The sequence below is a fragment of the Parus major genome, chromosome 10 (assembly GCF_001522545.3).
Source record: "Parus major isolate Abel chromosome 10, Parus_major1.1, whole genome shotgun sequence".
Taxonomy (NCBI): domain Eukaryota; kingdom Metazoa; phylum Chordata; class Aves; order Passeriformes; family Paridae; genus Parus; species Parus major.
This window is the reverse complement of record NC_031779.1, coordinates 535,016-556,832: the sequence shown is the minus strand read 5'-3', so window position 1 is coordinate 556,832 and position 21,817 is coordinate 535,016. Positions and strand designations below refer to the sequence as shown.

Genomic DNA, 21,817 nt, shown 5'->3' with positions numbered 1-21,817 from the left:
ATGAATGTAGCCCTCAATATAAAATCCACTCTGAAGCATTTAAGGCAAACTTTTGTTCTACATCATACTGAAGTAATTCCAAGTTATTTGACCAGGTCAGAGGCTGCAGCAAGGAAGAACCAGCCAAACCTGTACCAAACCAAGACTTAAAAGAAAGCAAAAACACAAGCATCTATTCACAGGAAAACAGGGGTTGCAGCTTTATTTAATCATTTGTCATACACTCCTGGGCAAAAAACTGGACCACCCCATTAACATAACAGTCTACATATTTAAATGCTGAACACTGTTTAAGCTCTGCTTTTCTTGCCCTACTTAGAAGGAAAACCAAAAGCTGTGCATAAAAACTCCAGATGGGTTCACAGGCCAGAAAGTTGCTCATTTTCCTTATGCCAATCCCAGTGTTTGGTGGTGACTCCAAACAAGGAAGTGAAACAGAAGACTCTATTTGTAGTACACGCCATGGTACAATGATTCACTTTAGGAATAAAGGTAAATAAATCATCTCATGCCATAGTAGGTTCAGGTTTTACCCATGGGTTAGGCATTATTCATGTTCTGCTCAAAGAACAAGATGACCAACATGTTACAGAGGATCAAAGTGTCATGTGGGAGAATCCCTGCACTGGTCAGACTTCACTTCCCACTGGCAAGGCCAAGTGACAAAACCCATCTGCACCTCATTCAAGACCTTTTTTCAACAGAGCTTTTGACCTGAAGGACAGCAAACATGACTCGCACGTTCACGCAGATGTGACTCCAGCATCCTGAGAGAACCCAAAGTTCAAAATGCAGAGCTTGGTCTCCATCCTTTCCCAGGCCATACATCCAGAAATCCTGCCCATGTCAAATGTGGCCAGGACGCCAGGAATCTCGTTTAGCTGCAAGCAGGGCATGGAGCAGAAAGGCACCTCTGGCAGCAGCAGAAAGCAATGGTTAGCAAGTGAGAATATGTGGACAGCCTGGTTAGAGCACCAGTTTATCACAGTAACAAGTCCCAGCTTCTCCCTCTCCATCCAGCCTTGATGCCCAAAGCCTGACATTATGGAAAATCCAGGGGCCATGTCCCTGGGTGAAGGGAAGAATAAGGCAGAATGAAGAATGACAACAAAAGAGGAAGTCTGAAACTATGACTAGCAAGTGGGATCCTTTCTAGCTCTTGACAAATAATTAACTCTTTTTGCACTTAATCAGCATCTCCAGACACTGAGCCCATGACATGTCCTAGCATGGATGGCTCCAGAGAGGCCTTAGGCCCAGAGACACACCTGGAGCTGAACAGGCCTCCATGTTTTACAGCCATGCAGGAGTCGTTTGGGATCCTTCCATGAGGATGCTCTGCTTTGTACCAGGCACTTCAGCAAGAAGAGTTATTTATTTTCCAGAGTGCTAAAGGCAGGAGAACATGAAGCATTCAGGGGGGTGGAGCTGGGTTTGGGTTCCACACACCTGTATTCAGGACAAGCCCTCTGCATCAGTCAAGAGAAGCACAGCAGAGCTGTCTCTTCCCAGCACATGAACAACAAGCAGCTTGTTGGTCAGCCCTCAAAGGCCACTTTAGGACAAAGTTCTTTGCTTCATACAGGTGAGGCACTTTAACAGAGAGACTGTGGACTCTCCATCCCTGGAAGTATTCAAGGCCAGGCTGGACAGGGCTCTGGTCTAGTGGAAGGTGTCCCTGCTCATGGTAGAGATCAGAACAAGATGAGGTTTGAGGGCCCATTCAACCTAAACCATTATTTGAATATCACAGAATTACCACCACACTGGCTGGAGAAGCCACAAAGACCCCCAAAAATTCTTTGAGCTGTCAGTGTGAGAGAACAGGGCTCCACCAGAACCTTTAAGCCTTGCTGCTTGTTTTCCACATTACCTTTCAAAGCAAGGAGCAGATGAGAAGTTCATTTCAGTTTCAGAGTACAAACTGTGAAAAGCTAGTATTTACTACCTAGTGTACACAACCAGGCCTTTCATCTCCTCCAGGGGCCAGGGAAATGCTTGCCAGCCTGAAAAAGGAGGTGTGACTTCTGTGGTGTAGTGCTTCCAAGGTGGGGGTACAGCAAATCCACTTTTTGGCTCCTTGAGGAAGACATGGCTTCTGCCACAGCAGGGAAGGTGACTCTCCAAATCCACTTCTCCACAGCTCCCAGGAAGCTGGTACACAGTTTTTGGATCTTTCATACTTCAGCTCATTATTATTTTATTACCAGTTAGCAGCACGAAACTCTGGGTAGCACTTTGGAAAAGCTTCTCATCTTTAGGCTACAGGTGCTTGTACTCTTCCCAAATTAAAGCACAAGATATTCATATTCCAACCTAATGGACACTGCTCCAAAGTGCTCACACCACCGAGCACAGCAGAAAAAGTGCAACGTTCCCACCAGCACTGGATGATGAAATGCAACCTCAAGAGCCAACATGATGCTCCAGCACTTGTGTTGAGCTCAGACAATGAGAACCCAGCTTAGCAGGCCAGAATGTGTAATTCTTTGGAAACAGGATGTGTAATTCTCCAGAAACAAGTGACTGAAAAGCAACTCATCAGTCCTGGACTGGGGGGGTTCACATCAGCAGACTCTCAAAGCATTCTACACCCATATGGAAAATATGGTGTGGTCTCTGCGGAGCATTTCTGGTGTGTGGTAAAGCCCCTTCAGGACACCTCAACTCTGCCAGACAGCTTCAGCATATACCTTTAAATATATGAAGCTGAAGCTGTGTCAGGGGAGGGTTTGGTTGGACCTTAAGAAAAGGTTCTTCCCCCAGAGGGTGGTCAGGCACCAAACAGGCTCCCAGGGACAGTCACAGACCCAAGGCCGCCAGAGCCCAAGGAGCTTTTGGACAACACTCTCAGGCAAAGGGTGGGATTGCTGGGGTGCCTGTGCAGCACCAGGAGTTGGATTTGATGATCCAATTCAGAGGTGAAACACCTCATGTCATGTCCTCCAAGAGCCAAAGAGGTGAACCAAAGAATAGGGCACAGCTAGCTTGACCTCCAGCTTGGAACAGCTCCCATGCACACATGTTTGGGAAGGGAAGGAAGAGAGAAAGAATACTATGCATTTTTCCATGTCCAGTGGTTTGTATTTCTGGATCTCCCCAAGTCAGTTTGAGCATCTTGAGTGTTCTGGGTGTGATTGCTAGGGTGATTGCAAGGTGAGGAGCTGGGCTTTGCTGATCCTTCTGGGTCCCTTCCAACTCAGGCCATTCTACAGTTCTATCAAGAACACTCTGTGCAGCCTCCTCCTGAGTGTGTCCAGTTCTTCTCCAGACTCACACAAAGTTTTTGTAGCCACAATAATCCCTGGCTACCTGAACAACATCTGAACCCACTTTCTGCCAACTCCATTTCATCCTCTCTGGACCTCGTGACAGCAGCAGTGGACTGTCCTCCCACAGGCACCCGATGGTTTTGTGACCTGACTTACCCCCCATCGCTGACCCTTTAATGTCAGACAGGTCTAAACAAACACTTCTTGGCAGAAGAGGAAGAGATACAAACTTTGACTGCACAGACTCAATAAACAACATTTTGCTGTGAATAAATCAGCGACATTATCTGCCGATTATCAGTAGACAGCAAAACCAGCAGAGCAGCAGTGAAGCAGAAAGGACCTCAATGACACATTAAGGCTGTCTGCCCTAAAAACATGGAATGTAGCAGGGTCAAAAGGGGAAAAGTCATACGTTGTTGAGTAGGTTTTGCTGCCTTTTTTGCCAAAACCAAACACATTCAATGCCTGAGGAAGAGCTGGACAGAGAGATGAATGTCTTCATGACTGCACTCGAAGCAAAGCTCCTGCTTGGACTCAGTAATTTGCAAATTCCTCCCTGAATACACCCCAAAGCTGATATCTGCATTCATTCTGCTCAGCTGAAGAAAAAGAAAGTCAGCCTTTGTCCCACACTGTACTTGAGCACTGCTCAGAACAGCCTTTACCAGCTCACACCAAGGTAAAAAAATAAAATTATAAAAACCTGTGTCTTAGAAAACCCATCAGACATCTCTCTCCCAATTCTCTTAAGTCATGAGTAGCTTGCATACCTCCAACACACCAAGGGAATGCTACAAACAGGTCTAGATCTCAATTCTGTATTTACAAAAGGAAAACAGCAAATATTTTTTGGAGTTACCTAATGCCATGCCAAATACAATCCCAGCACGTGAAGGCTTGATATTCCCCGTAAGCTGTCCCTAACACATAATAGGGGCTTACACTTTATTAACAGCAAAATATTGAAGGCTTCAAAACTGATGCCAACCATCTTTGTGATGAAAGGGAACAGAACAGTGCCTCAAATAATACAAGAATAAAAAATTTAGAGAAAACATGAAGGCAACTTCAGGTAGAGTCTACTTGCAACACAGGAACATCATGGAATGAGATTCTTAAAATCTTTTGACTCATCAGGATCAGAGGCCTGCTTATTCTAAATTAAATTTCATGATATGTTTTCCCTGACTATACCTGAGGTATTCCCAGCACTGAGCTGCACTGCGTGCTTCCAGCAGCAATCATTCCATATGATGTGGTTTGGTGACACCTCAGCCTAGGAGCACAGAGATGTGACAACCCGACTGAGGATGCTCATGAAGAGAACTCTAATTTGTCCTTTCAGTGTGAGCCTCTGCTCCCAAACCCTGACCTGTCTGGTACAGCTTTCAGAGCCTGAAACTCAAAGAGGGAAAGCCCACCCATGGAGTATTTTACTTTTCACTTTAAGATGATTTAACCTTTTCCCCTGCAGCAGCTGCAGATACTGTGCAAGAAACAGTAGTCTGGAAGAAAGAGAGCGTGTGGCTCAGGCAAAAACAAGCACATATTTTAATGTGAAACATCTGCTTTTTACTCTTTTTGTTGAAAAGAAATGGAGTTTTTTCCCCTTTTTAGGCTTCCCCTGCCGCACAAGCAGAAGGTTCTTCACAACAGCACCCAGTATGGGGCTGGCTGCCCTGAGTTCATGGACATCCACCTTGACCAAACACCGACTTATGAAAAATATTTCAAAGTGGGATTTTGAACTCTCATTATCTTATGGAAAAAGGCTGTGAGGAAGACTCTGATCACAACCTGCCCAAAGTGCCTTTACACAGCACTCACTCACCTTATGTCCCTCTCTGAAGTGCACAGTATGTAGCTCACACAGTCTCGATTACCACTATCACATTGCACCTTGCTCATATTTTGTATTAATTTCTTCTTTTCCAAGGATCCCTTCATGAGTTACCTGAATCTCACAGTTAATATCCTTCTAGCATCTCTACAAGAAATGTTGCCACCCCCAGTGCCTCTGGCAAGAGGAACAAAGCCCTCCTAAGTGTAAAGTTGTACCAAATGGCATTTGCTCTCAGACATGGCTGAGTTCACATTCCAGGTGCCAATCTCTACCTGGACCATCATGCAGTAATACTTAAAAAAAAATAATAAAAAAATAATAAAATAGAAAATAAAATAAAAAATAAAATAAAAACTAAAATAAAAATAAAATAAAAATAAAAAATAAAATAAAAAATATAAAAAAATAAAATAAAATCCCATCTATTCTAAGGAGTTTTCTTAGAAGATCCCTTTGATTCACATCTGAAGATGAGTTGCTTCAGTTCTACTCATTCTTTTGAAGAAAGGATAACAGAGCTGTTGGAGCACTCGCTGCCCCCAACCTGCACAGAAATGATGATTTGCTCCACATTCCCCCCTTACTACATGGGTTCACTCAATCAATAACAGACCCTTGATTTAATGCTCTTTCAAACAGCCAGCTCAGCTCACACCCCTCTTCAGGCCTAAGCACAAGCCAGTAACCCAAATGGAGATATTTAAGATCCTTTTTTCCTTACTTGAGAGATTCCAAAAGCTCACCACATGCTCAGGTGACACCATGGCTCTCGAAAGAGAGGGAGCGACACTGAATTAAGCTGAGGAGTTTCCCTTCCTCAGGGATTCTGCAGCTGCTGCTCAAGTTTTTAGGAGATCCCAGGTTTTTTGCTGCTTCTGGTTCTCCTTCTCCATTTGCGAACCCCACAACAATCCACATGTGCCCCAAAAGCTGGGACAATGCCTGCAGGTGCCCCAAAAGCTGGGACAATGCCTGCAGCCTAGAACTGACACCAGGATTAAACAGCACCTCTGAAAGATAACCTACACGTGCTCTCTGTAACACAGAATAACCAAAGAGCTGCAGGAAGCCCCAGTGGTTTCTCCCCTTATCAGATCCACTGCTGAGCAAGTCTAACTCATTATAGCAACAGGAGAAAACCAACCCAACAATACCTGGAGAGCTCTGTGCCAGGTTAGAAACTCAGGGCAGTTCAGGAACAGGTTTGACAAGCAGTATATGGGAAAGGCAGGACAAAATCTCCCCTTTTGGGCACAGCAGGTACCTCTGCAGAGGTAACAAAAAAGACTTCAAGCTGTGAACATTGATGTTTCAATCTCAGGAAAAGTATTGAAACACTAAGTTTCATGTTTAGGTATGAAACTACATTAACTGCTCCTCATCCATCCTTAAAATTACTAGTTTAATAGGTCAATGTCTGATTAAAACTAGATTTAGCAGGCACAGATTAGGAAGCTAAAAAGCAACCCACAGTTGGTCAGCCATGACATGAACACAAGTGAAACAGCCCCAGGGACATATGGGATCACCCCTACATATACATATGTACATATATATATACACACACACACATACACTACATGTAATTAGTAGGACACAGAGCAGGACATTAACTTGTGCTGCTTCACTCTTGGCTGTCCCTGCTCTGTTCTGGGCTATCAGCTTGGATTGCCAGCCCAGCTGCCTGCCGGATCCCACGCTAAGAAAGCTGAAGAGAGGCATTATGATCACCTCTTCCCACTTTCTGCATAGAAAGGTGGAATTTCAGTAATTTTTCTCTTTTAAAGGGACCAAGAACTTTATGTTCAATTCCTTTCTTCATCCCGAATTTCTAATTTTATTTCCCTCCTTTCCGTTTCTACCTATCCCCCCCAGAATGCTCTTACTCATAAGCCTCAGCACATTGTACAGCAAATCTCCTTTGAGCAGCACAGCATGGGAGACCTGGAGATATAGACAGTATCCTGGAAACAGCTGGAGATTTCCCCTCCTCTAAGAATCCCTAAGGCATCCTCCAGAGCTCTTCAGAAATACCACCTCCTCATGCTGCCCCAGGATCCTGGAAAGGCAGGAGGTTCATAAAGGTGGAATTAATAGTACAAGAACACTTGTGTCAATTCTGTCCATGACAATTGAGGATGATCCAGGGAGCAGCAAACTTCTGCTGTTTGCTCCAGGATCTGCTGCTGCTGGATTACAGATGTTGGCATGGACACAACTGCCCAATCCTACCAGCATTTATTTTATGGACATGCTGAAAACAACAGATTCTACACAGCTCCAGAACAACATTCAGAAGTTTCCTGCCTGCTTTTTAAAGAAATCCTCCCAATCCCAAGAGTCTCAGGCATTTCAGACTGCCCAGGATAGGCAGCTTCTCATCCACCTTCAACTTTACTTTCCCTCTCCATGTTTTCCAACCCTGATGAAGATGCAATGACCAGAAATGCACAACACAGCAGGAGTAGTCACACACTCACCCACTGCAATCCACTCAGTGTATTACTCAAACCACCCTAATCCTTAATCAGATTAATATTTTATGCTTCCAAAAAATGAAACAATGTGTACTACCTGCAGCAAGCAAGAGACCAGCGCATCAACAACAACCAAGTCAATGCCAGAGAGATGAATCCCAACAGCTCCACGCTGTGCCCATGCCAACCAAAAGGGGTGTGCCCACTCACCTGCAAAAGAGTTTCCTTCACAAGGCAAAAAACCCACAGCACTCACTGTGCTCCCCAACAGCATGGCAGACACCCAAAAATCCCATTCCACTTCCCAGAAACTTTTCCCATTCAACTGGCAGCGTGCTGCCAGCTTCAGAGGAGCCTGGCATTTTTGGAGGATTGCAGAGAAGTACTCTGAGTGCACACTGAAGGCATCTTCTTCATTATGCTCACAGGTTGAATTACGTATTTAATTAGAAACTGCTTCAATGAGAAGCTGCTAAAGTTGAACATGGAGGATAAGCCCCACTTCACACAGGGAGGCAAGGAAGCATGTGCCAGAACTGGCCACCTCTGTGCACCACCTCACACATACCACTAACTTCTCCCAGAAGCTGAAGCAAAGTGCTGTTTTGCACAGATAAACTTCACGTTACCTTGAAGCCAAACATTACATTTCCCACAGTTCAGAAACTGCATCTGTATGAAGCTGCTTTGATTCAACTTCCACTTTCAAGCCCTAATCTTCAGCATAGCTGTCAATTAGAACTGTTTGTTACCAAGTAATCTGCTCTATGCACCACATCCTGTCTGTCTCCTTTGAAGCCTTAATACCCACTGGTGAGGATGGCTTTGTACCAGTAGATCACTCATGAACCTTTTGTACTGCATTCAGATCTGGAGTTAATTCCTGCCAACAGCCACACTGGAAGCGCTGGCCAATGACAAACACAAAAAGCTGTTTAGCATCATGGAGCCTCAAAGCTCTGTCCACCACACAAAACCAGTGTTTCCGTGTTGAGAGAGATACAAGTACAAAGTCCTTGCAGCACAAGGTCACGCCAAGCTCGCTGGAAGACTAAATTTAGCCACCTGTGCCTCAGGCAAGTCTGTTAGTTATGGGAAGCTCAGATACTGGTGTGGAGCACGGGTCCTAGGGTAAATCCCATGGAAGACTTCCATTTAATTGCAAATGATCTTGAAGCTATTAATGGGGACCCCAATCCCAATCCATCAAAGAGGAGTTGTCTCTGAGTACCCCACAAACTTGCCACTGGGACACCGTGATCCTGTTAGGGCTGGTTCACTTGAATGTGCAAACTACTACATTCAGAGTCGGCAGGAAGAGCTCGGGAAGATTTACCAGATGGGGTTTCAGCACAAATATATTTTAAAACACCTCCTTAGCAAGCACATTTCTTCCCCTACCTCACCTCGCACTACAGTTCTAACAACTACACAAGAGCAGATAGACAAGAACTCAGGGATTAGTCCAAGCTTTTGTAAATGTTAGCAAAGGCCGATTGAAGACAAGCCTTGGTTTACCAAAAAAGTGTCTCAGCCAACAGTTTTGTCAATCATTTAATAATTTTCCAAGCCAATGAGGCAGGGGTGACTCAGCTTCTTCAACTGTGTTAGGTCTTAGGATCAGTATCAGCCAAAAGCCCACGGAAGGACCACAGGAGTCAACCAAGGTTTGATGCCTAGGATCACTGCAAGAATCTACCCACAGGAAAAAACAAGTTAAAGAATCTGGTTTCAAGACACCACTGCAGAACTTCTGAGCTATCTGCCTTAGCCCTACAGGCCTTCCAGAGATGCTCAAGAATGTATTTTGATGCCAGAAACTCAAACAGGAGCATTAGCTCAAGTATGCAAAGCCAGGATTACCAAGATGACTGCACCAAGTCAAACCAGGCACAAGGTTTCTCACATTAGATGTTGAGTGTACATGTTCCAAAAGGCATCTGGAAGTCACGCTCCATCCCCTCACACCTCTGCAAACAGATGGTGACACAGAAGGCTACCTGAACATCCAACAGTCACCCTGCACATCACTGCTCTTACCAAACCTGGCCCTGCAGAGGCCCCAGCCAGAAGCAGCCATGACCCCTAGGTCCCCCAGACAAAACCTGTAGCTATCACCACAGCAGCCAGCTTCCCCCAAATCCCCTGTCTTCAATCACCTTGTCTCCTTAAAGTCGAAGCACCAGGAAGAACAGAACAAGTGGTTCCAAAACATCCTGCACCCAGTCATGGATCTTGACAGGCAAAGGCATTCTGGCATAGCCAGTAACTCCTAACACTTCAAAGGGATAAAAACCACCAAGTACCATCACTGAACCCAGCAAATCCACACAAAACCAAAGAGCTGTGTATTGTGTTGGAGCCTAACACCAGCCTTGGATTTTAATCACAGAATACCAGGGATCTGAGCAGAGATATTCCCCCCAGAGATGCAAAGCACAGCCCAGTGATGATTTACCACACTGGCATTGCATCTATCACAAGTCAAACTGAAGCCTCAGCGCTGCCAACACTGCACATAGCTGCTTCAGAACAGGAAACCGGTCAAAACCTTTCCAAAGAGAGGACAGCTGGGAAGCAGTATCAGATGCCAAAGTGGCTACAGACCTGATGTCAGCTGCAAGATGATCATTTGGAGAACCCGAGGGCCTCCAAAGCATCCAAGCCAGCTCTGAAGGCAAGCCAGCTGAGGTAGGCTGTGGCTAGAAAAATGAGAGAGTTTCAACCAGGGAGTGAAAATCATTCAGGGAGGGGAAGAATCATAAAATCATAGACTGAATTGGGTTGGAGTGGACATTAAAGACCACCTTGTTCCACCTCCTGCCATGGGCAGGAACACCTTCCACTAGACCAGGTTGCTCCAAGCCTCATCCAACCTGGCCTTGAACACTTTCAAGAACCTCACTACCTGGAGGAATGACACAGAGCAGGTATTTTGGAAGCATTTATTTCCATCTAAGAAGTTACTTAAAGCACGTGCTGCCTCAGTCCCTTCTCCCACCACAAACCAGAGTGCTGTGACCTGCCAAAAAGTGACAGCAAGAATGAGTCGGCATGAAACTCCTAAAGGCGAGACCTTTGAAGTCTAACCCGGACTTAAGAAGAGACAACTACAAAGCCTGTGGCCTCTGCTTCATTAAAATAAGATGTTAAAGGTTCTTAGTTTCATTTGCTCATTGAAACTTGTTCTTTTAAGATCTAGGAAATAAAAATAAACTTTAGAAACTAAACTGGTCTTGTGCATTACCAAGGAAGACAGTTACAAGGTAACTAAGGATAGCCAAGATCTGGCAGGATGGGATTGATGCACAATGAAGCAGCTTGTTCCAACCTTGAGAAGAGTCAAATTCTTCCTTTACACTTGCCAGAATTGCCACCATTGATGAACAATATTAAAGCTGCATTTTAGAGAACTTCTTCTCATTTGTTGTAAGAGACCCAAACAGCAGTCAGATCTGGAGGGAATTTTGAGTGAGGAATGAAAGCTTGAAGAATCCAGCAAGTCTGAGAAACTTCAAACTGCTACCCTTCCAAAACCCATCTAAAGAATTTTATATAAGAGAAGTAACCTTAATGGCTGGGCTCAATGATCTTAAAGGCGATGCCAACCTGACGTCAATGAATCTATGGTCAATTATATACCTGATTTAAATACCTGCTGAGTGCAAGACTAGACAGATGCAGACAGATTTCCTGCATTAGTTTTCCCTGTTGTGAGCCCTCCATTAATGTGAAGGATGACAACTGAAATGATCTGAATCTATCCTCTGACTTGTAACTCAGACATGAATGTGCAAAACAAAGGAAAGACTGAGTTTGGCTTATTTCTACAAACAAGGTATTAACTGTGCCAGGGCCTCACCACCCTCACAGAGAAGAATTTCTCCCCAGTATCAAATCTAACTCTGCCTTCTGGCAGTGGGAAACCATTCTGCCTTGTCCTGGCACCCCAGGCTCTTGTCCAAACTCCCTCCTCAGTTCTCCTGGAGCTCCTTTAGGCACTGGAAGGGGCTCTAAGGTCTCCCTGGAGTCTTGTCTTGATGAACACCTGCAGCTCTCCCAGTGTGGCTCCAGAGCAGGACTCCAGCCCTTGGCCTCCTCTGGACTGCCTTGGGCAGCTGCACATCCTTCTGACACTGGATCCCAGAGCTGGAGGCAGCTGCAGGTGGGGTCACACCTGAGCAGGGCAGATGGACAGAATCCACCCACTGCCTATATTGGGGGATCAGCCCAGGGCATGGCAGGGTTAAATCATGAACTGAATTCCACAGCAAAATCAGTAAGATGGAAGAGACCATCTTTTCCAGCATAAAATAAATAGCTCCAGGAAACATGTCAGACAGGTTGGTTTCACAGAGCTCAAATAGGTTTCTCCTACAACTTGATTTAACTAGCTTTGGCACTGATGCACAGAAATTCCTTGTGGGCTGGGAAAAAGGAATAGCTCTATAGGAAGCAGGTATTTCAGAGTTTTCTTAACCTCAGCACAAACTGCATGAACTCCCCAGGCTTTATCACTAGACATTAAAACATGTATATAGGACAACAGCTACTCAGGATATTTAATAAATGATGTGGCCTCCTCTAATGCACCCCACACAATGTGGCCAACTCATCTAAGAGAGCTACAGAGACACAGTGACCTCAGGAAAAAGATTTGGGACTGCAGAAAAATCCTCACATCTTTGTAAACAGACACAATATTCCCAGCCTAAAGGAATGTCATAATAAAACCATAAGGTGAAAAAAAAAAAAGAAAAAAAAAAGAAAAAAAAAAGGGAAAAAAAGAAGAAAAAAAAGGAAAGGGAAAAAAAAAAAAAAAAAAAAAGAGCAGGAGAGCAGAGGCAGACAGGAAAACAACTTTCCCATCTCCCCAGTGAATATCCCTAATTCCTGCATTAAATGCTCAGAGTAGCAAATCCAAGCTATTCAATTGTCTTCCACAACACAGAAACTGTCAGCCTGATCTTGAGGGTGGAATCACTGTCAACTTTTCAGGCTATTAAGCTGTTCTCTGGAAGAGATTTGCTCAAAGACGAGCAAAGCAAACCAGAAGATTCAGACAGGTAAGAGACACCTATCCATTGCAAGAGATGGGCTGCTCCAAATGGATCTGACAGGAAGGAAGAACATATGAAAAGCCAGGAGAAAATGGTAATTTCACCCCTATTGAGTCTCATTGTTGCTTTTGCCAATGTCTAAGAAAAAAAGGGATTGTTTAAAAGGTAGGGAGAGTCTGATGAACCAGAAATGAAACGGGCCATTTAACAAGGAGTTCAAATATCCCCTCCCTCAAGTGAAAAACAAAGGTGGAGGGGTGTCAATGTGGAACATAGAGATGAAGTAGGTATAACAATTCTGAGATGTTTGCACTTCACAGAATCCCAGAATGGGCTGGGTTGGAAGGATCTTAAAGCCTATCTCATTCCATCCCCCTGTCATGGGCAGGGACACCTTCCACTAGCCCAGGTTGCTCCAAGCCCCCTCCAACGTGGCCTTGGACACTGCCACGGGTGGGGCAGCCACAGCTTCTCTGGGATACCTGTGCCAGGGCCTCAGCACCCTCACAGGGAGGACTTTCTTCCCAGTAACCCATATAACCCCACCCTCTGGCAGTGGGAAGCCATTCCCCGTTGTCCTAGCACTTCAGTCTCTTGTCTGCAAGGGTGCAGGCAGCAAAAGAGGAGGGAAGCATCCAGGGCCAAAATTCTTGCTGAGAATAGGAAGACAACGAGGAAGACTTGTGTGACTGCATCTCAAAGAATGGCTCCCACACTCGGGCTTGGGTTCCTTAGGAACCAAGAAGGTTTTGGGACAACTGGAAGTCTGTGCAAGAACGAGGACTGAATGGATCAAAACAGCACCACAACAGTGGCCTCTGCAATCAAATCAAAGGCTCCTCTCACACTGCAGAAGAGGAACAGAGAAAGCCAGCAGATCCAGAGAGAAGTATATCTGAGGAAGATGCATCTTTGGGGGGAAAGAAGGTGATTCATAAGAGCCTCATCTCCTCAAGAACTCCTACAGATGGGACAAGAATTAGCCATGTGAAAATCCACAGCTAGAAAAAAAATCAACACAGTGCAAGTCAGATGGAAAGACAACAACAAGGCTCAGGAGTGTTTCTTCACAAATGGTGGAAGTCTGAAAATATAATGGAAAAACTCAAATGTCTGGTCTGCAAGTGAACATAGCAAGTTCATTCAAAACACAGTGGAGAGTAGAGGAACCACTAGACATTAAAAAAACCCACAAGGACTAAGCAAACATTTAGAGGACCTAAGCTGACACCACCATTTGAGCAACTCAAGGTTTTTGTGTCAACAAGGAATCCCCTGTAAATCAGAACTACAAGTTTAATCCAGAAAATCAGAGCCTCAGACAGCAGAGCAGCAGCTGTCACACTGTCACCAGTGGGCTGCACAAGCGGGACACGTGGCATTAACCAGGCCCCACATCCCTCCATGTCACCAGAGCAAATGCCAGCTCAGTCTGTGTGACACCAGGACCAAGCTCTTAAACAGCAAAAAGTGATTGTTCCCCAGGAGTGCATGCGAGAAGCAGCAACTCAGAACCATGGAATGTTTGGAAGGGAAGGGACCTTAAAGATCATCTTGTTCCACCTCCTGCCATGGGCAAGGACACTTCCTACAATCCCAGGGCGCCCCAAATCCTGTTGAACCTGGCCTTGGACACTTCCAGGAATGGGGCAGCCACAGCTTCTCCGGTTAACCTGTTACAGGCCTTCACCACCCTCACAGAGAAGAATTCCATCTTAACATCTAATCTAAACTAATTCCTGCCTACACCTTGGATGGCAGCTGGAATATTGGTGTGAGCCCTACAGCGCGATCTGACCAAGCAATCAAAGCCAACCCATATGTACAGCAAAGCTAAATGTCCAAGAAGGAAACAAAATCTAAATTTACAAGCTTTTAGTAAGGAAAGAAAAAAAGGGTTAGAAGCCACATGATCTATTATTGTGTTAATGATTCATCAGACAACATCTCCCAGAAATTAAAATTGTGTTTTGTACATACTCTGTTGAGCTTGGCCATCTCCTCTCTCCCTGCTTGACCCCAGAAATCAAGCTTTTGGTGGTAAAAGACGATGGGGTGACATCAACAGCCTCACTTGACTCCAGTGTCACACAGAAGGAGATGGGGAAGTGCCCTTGATTAAAGCAGGTACCCAAAAGTCTCTTGGCCCAGCTTCGACAGAACAATTCAGCAGCGTCTGGGCAGCCCCAGGCAGCTGTGCTGGGCAAGACCAGCCTAAGTTGCTGCAGGGCTAATTATATTGTACAAAATTAAACCATGTCCCAGGAGTCAGGGGCTGTTGTCTTTTTTACCCTTTTCCTTCTTCCTTTTGCAATGGACAGAGCACATCAACAAGGGAAAAGCAGCTGATACACTCCATTGAAAAAAGCAACTACATGGCAGAATCCATCAAAGCTCTCTGCAGAGAAAAACTACAGGATAAAAGGAAAAATCCATCACGTACATAAATAATTGGTAAAAACGGGGGAAGAACGTATCACTGGTCTGTTTTGCAGCAGAAGGGACTCACCAAAGGATTCTGCTTGACACTGAGCTGTGTTACTAAGATGACAACATTTGCTACTCTGAATAATTCAGGATGAGAAGTAAATAAGAGCCATGACTCCAAGGAATTGCAGTAAAATCTCGTGATATGAGTGGGTGATACAATTCACAGAGCAGCACATCAGGAAAAACCACCCTAATGTCAACTTCAAGAAACATGACAGACTGAACTCAAGCCAACCCTGGGAAGCAGGACTACAGCAGAGTATTCTACAGAAACCATGATCCACACCAACACACTAATGAGCACAACATTTGTAATTACAGAGATGATAATATAGGATAAGATACCTCTAAAATACCTCTGAAGAGGTACCTGCACCATAAATATAACCCAGCACCTCTGTAAATGTCTCCCATTGCCCTGTGCCAAACCCCTCCTTCCTTACCTGTCTCAAGGAGGCTGGAGCAGAGCTGGCAATGACATGAGAAACAAGAAGAGACACAGGAAGTCTATATACATGAGGACAATTCAGCCAAGAGACTACCAGGAATGGAAAAACTATTTTCCTAAAATCATGAATATAATGAAGAGAAGCATGAAGGTTCCTAAATTCAACACCTGGCTCAAGAGAGGTCATGAACTGCTGAGGAGAGAGAAATAAAGCACTATTTCCTTGGATTAGATCTGCTGGGATTGTGTTCTCCCCTCCCCAAGCATCTGCTCCTGGTTACCAGTGAGCAGGATACCAGGCCAAATGGATTCCTGGTCTCATCTGGTAGCACTTTTTAAGGCATTACACAGGATTTCATCTGTTAACCTGAAAATACACAGCGGCTGATTGCTTCCCAAGAGCTGCAAAAGGGAGCAGTGTTAGGACAGGGAAAGCAGCAAGTGGCTGTGGACTAGGATGGACTCAGGATCTTGCCCAGCTCACAACACAACTCCCCTCCCAGTGGAGTTCTGAACCTGTCTGAAGAGCTTCCATTGGTGACTCCGGCACAGCAAACCAAGTTGTTGCCAATACACAGAACTGGAACAACATGAAAACTCCTATGGAAGAGCAAGATAGATGTGCTGGAATGAGGCAAGATCACACACTTCAGACTTCACAAGAAACACTACTATGAACTGGGAAGCTCTTTAATCCAAGGAAGAAGAAAGAGAGACAGGGTATTAGCTCGTTCCAGCACAAAAAAATTCTGCATGGCACAGCACAGCATCCCAGAGAGCATTCCCCTGCCTTTCTGTGCCCTGCTCCCCTCAGGGATTAGCTTTGAGCAAACATGTGCAGGGAAGAGAGAGACAGAGAACACGGAAAAGAGGTCCTGCATGGTTTGAAAATAAGGAGCCAACAGCTGGGCTGAGCTTTCCAAAAGCACCAACGGAGAGAAGAGCTGATTTAGAGGAAGCAACTCTGGCATAAACACAGGCAGGTTATGTACCAGCCACAGATAAATTTATTGTGAGACTCTGGTGTGAGTTCCCTGCCCTCATGTCCAGAAAAACACAGCAAGGAGCCCAGATTGGCCCACACTTGTGAGGACTTTTGGCCAACAATTGAAGACACACAGTTATAGACTTACAGAGGAAAGCAGAGATGAGACTTTTCCCCCTCACCACCCAACAGTTCTTAAAGAATAAAAAAGGCACTAGCCAAGTCCAGAAAAGGTGATTTCAGGGCAGGAACTCTTTAAAGAAACACTTGTATCTGAAAAAAGCTTAGGTGCTTATGCAGGGTGTGAGCATAAAGACCTGATTTTATCAAGCCAATTGCCTAAAATTTTACTGGAGTCAGCAAGATTTTTGCCAAAAGACGGGAATATCAGCGGTGCCAGGGTGCCACTATACCAGCAGCCAGAACTTTGACATGGAAACTGAGATTTCCCTGGCAGCTCTCACCTCCACTCTTCGTAACTACCTCTGCATATTTTTTTTATTAATAATGTTTTTTTTCATTACACACCATGATATTTAAGTTCTTTTCTTATCTGATCGCACCTTGCCAGCGGTCACCTTCCTTGGACAAGAATTCCTGCTGATATTTATTGTTGGCAGCACCTCCAGCTCATCCCTGACTCCAAGAGCTCCAGTGTGAGCCCAGCTTCACATGGAAATAACCAGAGTTTGCATCTCTCTACAACAGCAATGTCATGAAACCCAAATTCTCTCATCAGTAAAACTTCACCATCCAGGTGGCACTTCCAGAACTTGAGCCACTGGCAAGCATTGAGAAATTTTGCAGCCTGAATCTCTACAAACTCATAACTCAAAGGCACCCTTTGTTTTTTTTGGGTTTTTTTGAAATTTATCTGTGGGAAAATGCTGCTAATATTCGATAAGAGCTTCTCAACAGGAAAAAAGCTCATGATTCCCAGTTCACCCACCATCCTGTCCCAACAGAGACTGAGTTACCAGCACAGCACTGGACTACTACTGGGATGTAGAGATGGTTTATCTGGGTAAATCCCAGCTGGCAGCTGGGAAGCTGAGAGAAGGAAAAGGCAGGTCCTGGAGAACTTTGGGAGTGGCTGCACAAGCTGACAGGCATGAGGTCACTAGTAAAAAAAAAGTCAAGTCTGATGTCACACCCGTGACAGTGGGACTTCAGGCAGGTCACGGTGAGCCCAGAAACAAGGATGGCAGAAAATGCCACACGAAGTCAGGCATGGGAGGCAGCTCAACAGAGCTTGGACTCTGCTCAGAAGACTTTCCACGAGCAGAGAAGTCACTGTTGAGGAAAGCTAAAGGGGACTGTTGGTAGCAGTGAAACATTTGGAAGGGAAGATGTCACCCTCTCGAGGCAGTTGAGGCTGCCCCATCCCTGGAAGTGTCCAAGGCCAGCTTGGATGTGGTGTGGAGCAGCGTGGTCTAGTGAAAGGTGTCCCTGCCCATGGCAGGGGGTGGAATGACATGACTTTTAAGATCCTTCCAACCCAAATTATCCCGATTCCATGATTTGGATAAGACGACAAACCCCAACCCCTGGAGTTCCAGAGTGTGCCAAACAGCAAATGGAAATACTTCCCAGACGTAGGGGGGATATATAACTTCTTCACACAAATGTGTTGCTGATACACCTCCTGTGACACAGAGCACTTCGCTTGCTTAGCCTGGGAACACCCCCACATTCAGCAGCTCCCAAGGCACCTCCAGCTCCTTCCCCGGCAGGTCCCTGCCCCGCGCTCCCGGGACAGCCCCTCAGCTCGGGCTGACCACGTTCCCCCGACTCAAACCCCGCAGGGCAGCACCAGCCCGGCACCCCGAGCCCACACCCCGGGGGGAGCCGCGACCCCCGCGGGGTCCCTGGGGCCGCCCCACGGCGGCTCCTCCACCCGTTCGGCCGGAGCCCTTCCCGCCGCACCGTGAGGGCTGGAGCGCCGAGCCCGGCGGAGCCTCCGCGGCGGGCGGGCCTCAAGAACCGCCCCTCGGCCGGGCCCCGCCGCCCTGCCCCGCCGCCGTACCTGCTCCGCCGGCGCTGCGCTCCCCGGGCGGGCCGCGCCGGGCTGGGCCGGGCCGGAGCCGCCACTGCTCTCCCCGCGCCCGCCGCAGCTCCTCCCTCACGGCGCTCGACGGGCACAGCCCGACCCGGCAGCGCTCGGCGCCGGCACCGCCCCGCGCGGCTCCGCCCTATGGCCGCGCCGCGCCCGCGCCGCTTCCGGGGCACCGCCGGCCTGGAAACCGCGTGGCGTTGGCAGGAGGAGGCGGCGGGACAGGGGGGCTCCGCTCCCGGCCGGGCTCGGGCTCGGGCTCGGGCTCGGGCTCGGGCTCGGGCTCGGGCTCGGGCTCGGGCTCGGGCTCGGGCTCAGCATCAGCATCGGCCGGGCTCAGCATCAGCCGGGGTTCAGGATCAGCTGGGGCCCAGCACCCTGCGGGGCTCAGCTTGGCTCTCCGCTGGAACTCAGCGTCCTCCGGGGCTCAGCATCAAACCGGGCTCGGCACAAACCTGAGCTCAGCACCCACCGGGGCTCTGCATCCTCTAGGGCTCAGCTCGGCATCCCGCTGGGGCTCGGCATCCTTCGGAATTCAGCACCCATCGGGGTGGTCCCTTCCAACCCAAACTATTCCTTGATTGTATGGGAAAGGAGCAGAAACCCACTGGGGTCATCACCTGGATGCTCCCAGGCTGATTCTGGTGAAGAGCTTGGCATTTTCCAGATGGATGTTTTAAACCGACATATTCACAGAATCACGGAATCAAGGACTGCTTTGGATTGGGAGGGACCTTAAAGACCATCTTGTTCCCTCCCTGCCACGGGCAGTGACACCTTCCACCCTACCAGGTTGATCATTCCTTAAAAGTGGCTAAAAACACTGTGAGAAAAACCTTCCTCCCTGGTGTGCAGGCCTCCAGCCTGGGGACAATCCCATTATCCAGCCACACACCACACATAACAGCTTGCCAGCATATGGGCCCCACCAAGGATGAACCACAGGTTTATTTGGAAAATGTGTTCAGATCCAGAACTTAGGCATTAAAATGATTTACTTCCCCTACTACCTTGTAATCCTGAGGCTGAGCTTGGAAATTTTTCCCTGATGCCATAGTTAACCTGAAAACAAGCCCAGTTCTAATAAAAAAGGACATTTCACTTCTGTTTTTTCTCTTTTAAGAGCTATATGCACTTGGCTGGCTCAGAATAGGTTTAATAAAGGCTTAATATTTCTTATTAAACCTTTTGAGTTGTCAGCATCAAAAGCAGAATGTCTCAATCCAGCCACCTGAAAAGCCTGTCCTGGCAGCATCCTGTCAATTCCTAACCTGAGCCTTTGCTCCTCAATGAGTTTATTTTGCTTATTCTTTGTGCTATTGTCTGTAGGAAATAATAATAATGTGGATATCACAATATTGACAATATCTTTGATCAAAAGGAGAGGCATTTTTGTGATTTGGCTCACATTTTTTCTGCTCTGAACCATCTGGGCACTCCCAAGGAGCATCTTAATTCTGAAAAATTATCATCAATTTTACTCCGAGTAGTTATTCTGCTAAATCCTATTGAACGTGTGGATTCTCATTATCCCTGTGATAATCCCTTGGGAGTTTATCTGAGCACCAGCCTGTGTGTTGAATGAAAGGGGGAGTCAAAGCTGACCCAAAACCATTTGGGGTGGATGTGGAGCACCCCAGCAGAGGTTCCTTGCCTCCTCATCCTCAGCCCTGACAGGTGAGATTCCAGCCCAATTCCCAAGCTTCTTTTTATTGCAGAAAGGAAACATCCTGCTTTCCTTGTCGCATCTCCGGTCGGGATGAAGCGGCTCTGGAGCTGGTGGGCAGGACAATTCCCCTTTGTCCAGAGCAGCAGGAAGGACAATGAAGCTGCTGTTGAGGATCAGGCACAGGGAGGCACCACCCCGATTTGCCAGCGTGGGCAGGGGGGACCCTGCAGACCTCAGATCCTTCTGAGTAATGTCCAAAGGGGAAAAAAACAAAGCTGAAGGAAAAACAAAGGTTAAAAGTGCAAGTTTTGGCAGAGGTGAGAGCAGAGGAGCAACTACTCATAAGGTACCGAGGTCTCACCTTTCTCTCTTCCAATAGAAACAGCCCTGTAACCACTCAATCCAGAGCAGGAATGTACATGAACAGGTTTGGAATTTACCAAAATTAGTAGTGCTCTAGCAGGAGCCGAGTTTATCTCCCTTAACATAAACTGGCAACACCTGAACACCAAAGCACAGCAGGGAGGCTGCACTCCAGGGACTGGGAAGTCAATAGTCATGGCTATGAATTGGACACGGTCTGGTAACAGATTTTTTTTTTTAGAAAAAGCCTTGAAAATCAGAAAAAAAAACTATGAAACCCCCCCTCATCTGGGGATGAGCTTCCTGGGATTAGGCGCTGGATTTCCCATGGTGGGGTAAGAGGTCGGCAGCCTGACAGCTGATGGCCCTGCTCCCCTCCCCTCTGTCTACGTCCCCATGGCCCAGACATCTGCTGTCCCCGCCGGCCAGCTGCCCCCCTGTGCAGCCCTGGCTGCGGGACAGCAGCAGGAGATTCTTTCTTCCAGCTACATCCAACAGAAATGTGCCGTCTGTCCTCTTTGGGATGTGAGGGGAGAAGGGGTCTGCCAGGAAAAGCTCAAAAGTGCTGTGGAGCAGCAGCAATTTGTAATTATCCCTGTGGGAAGAAGGAAAAGCCTTAGGCTGTGGGGATGACATAGGATGGCATCTGTTTCATCACTCTCTCTTGCCCAAACAAACATCATTTTGCCCCGTAAGATTTTAAATTCGATGTATTAGGCTCTCAGGAATTCTTATCTCCTAAGCACTTTGCTCACTTTGCAGATGCTTTTGAAGCACCCAAGAAACACCTGCCCAGTTGTGCCAGCAGTGAACCCCTCAGCTCTCATTTGTGATGTAGGTACATCCAACATCCCCTGAGGAAAAGTGTGGAGGCCCTAGCCTGGCTCAAAAGGAGCTCTTGGACCTTCAGGCATGAATAGCAGGCTCAGCTGAGAACAGTTTATTGCTCATTAGTGCTCTCAGAGCTGTGATATTCTCAAGGTCAGGGGTCAGATAAATCATATGGACTATCAGAAGAAAATTCCATGTGTTGGGATGGAAATAAAACCTGCTGGGGGGAGTGGGTTGCCCTCACTGCCTGACTCTCCAGCAATTTGAGGAAGCCACAGGGATTCACACAGCGGGTGAATTTGTGATTTTGTTGAGGCCATTTC

General features: G+C 46.7%; 1 protein-coding gene across 3 annotated transcripts in view; it reads right to left on the bottom strand.

Moving 5' to 3' along the window:
• Positions 1 to 18,702, bottom strand: part of CSNK1G1 (casein kinase 1 gamma 1) — a 95,518-nt gene extending 76,816 nt beyond the window's left edge. For all 3 annotated transcript variants that reach the window (XM_015639388.3, XM_015639390.3, XM_015639389.3), the window contains exon 1: positions 18,605 to 18,702. The gene's annotated coding sequence lies outside the window, so the exon portion shown is untranslated. The remainder of the gene's footprint in view (positions 1 to 18,604) is intronic.
• Positions 18,703 to 21,817: the final 3,115 nt, after the last annotated feature.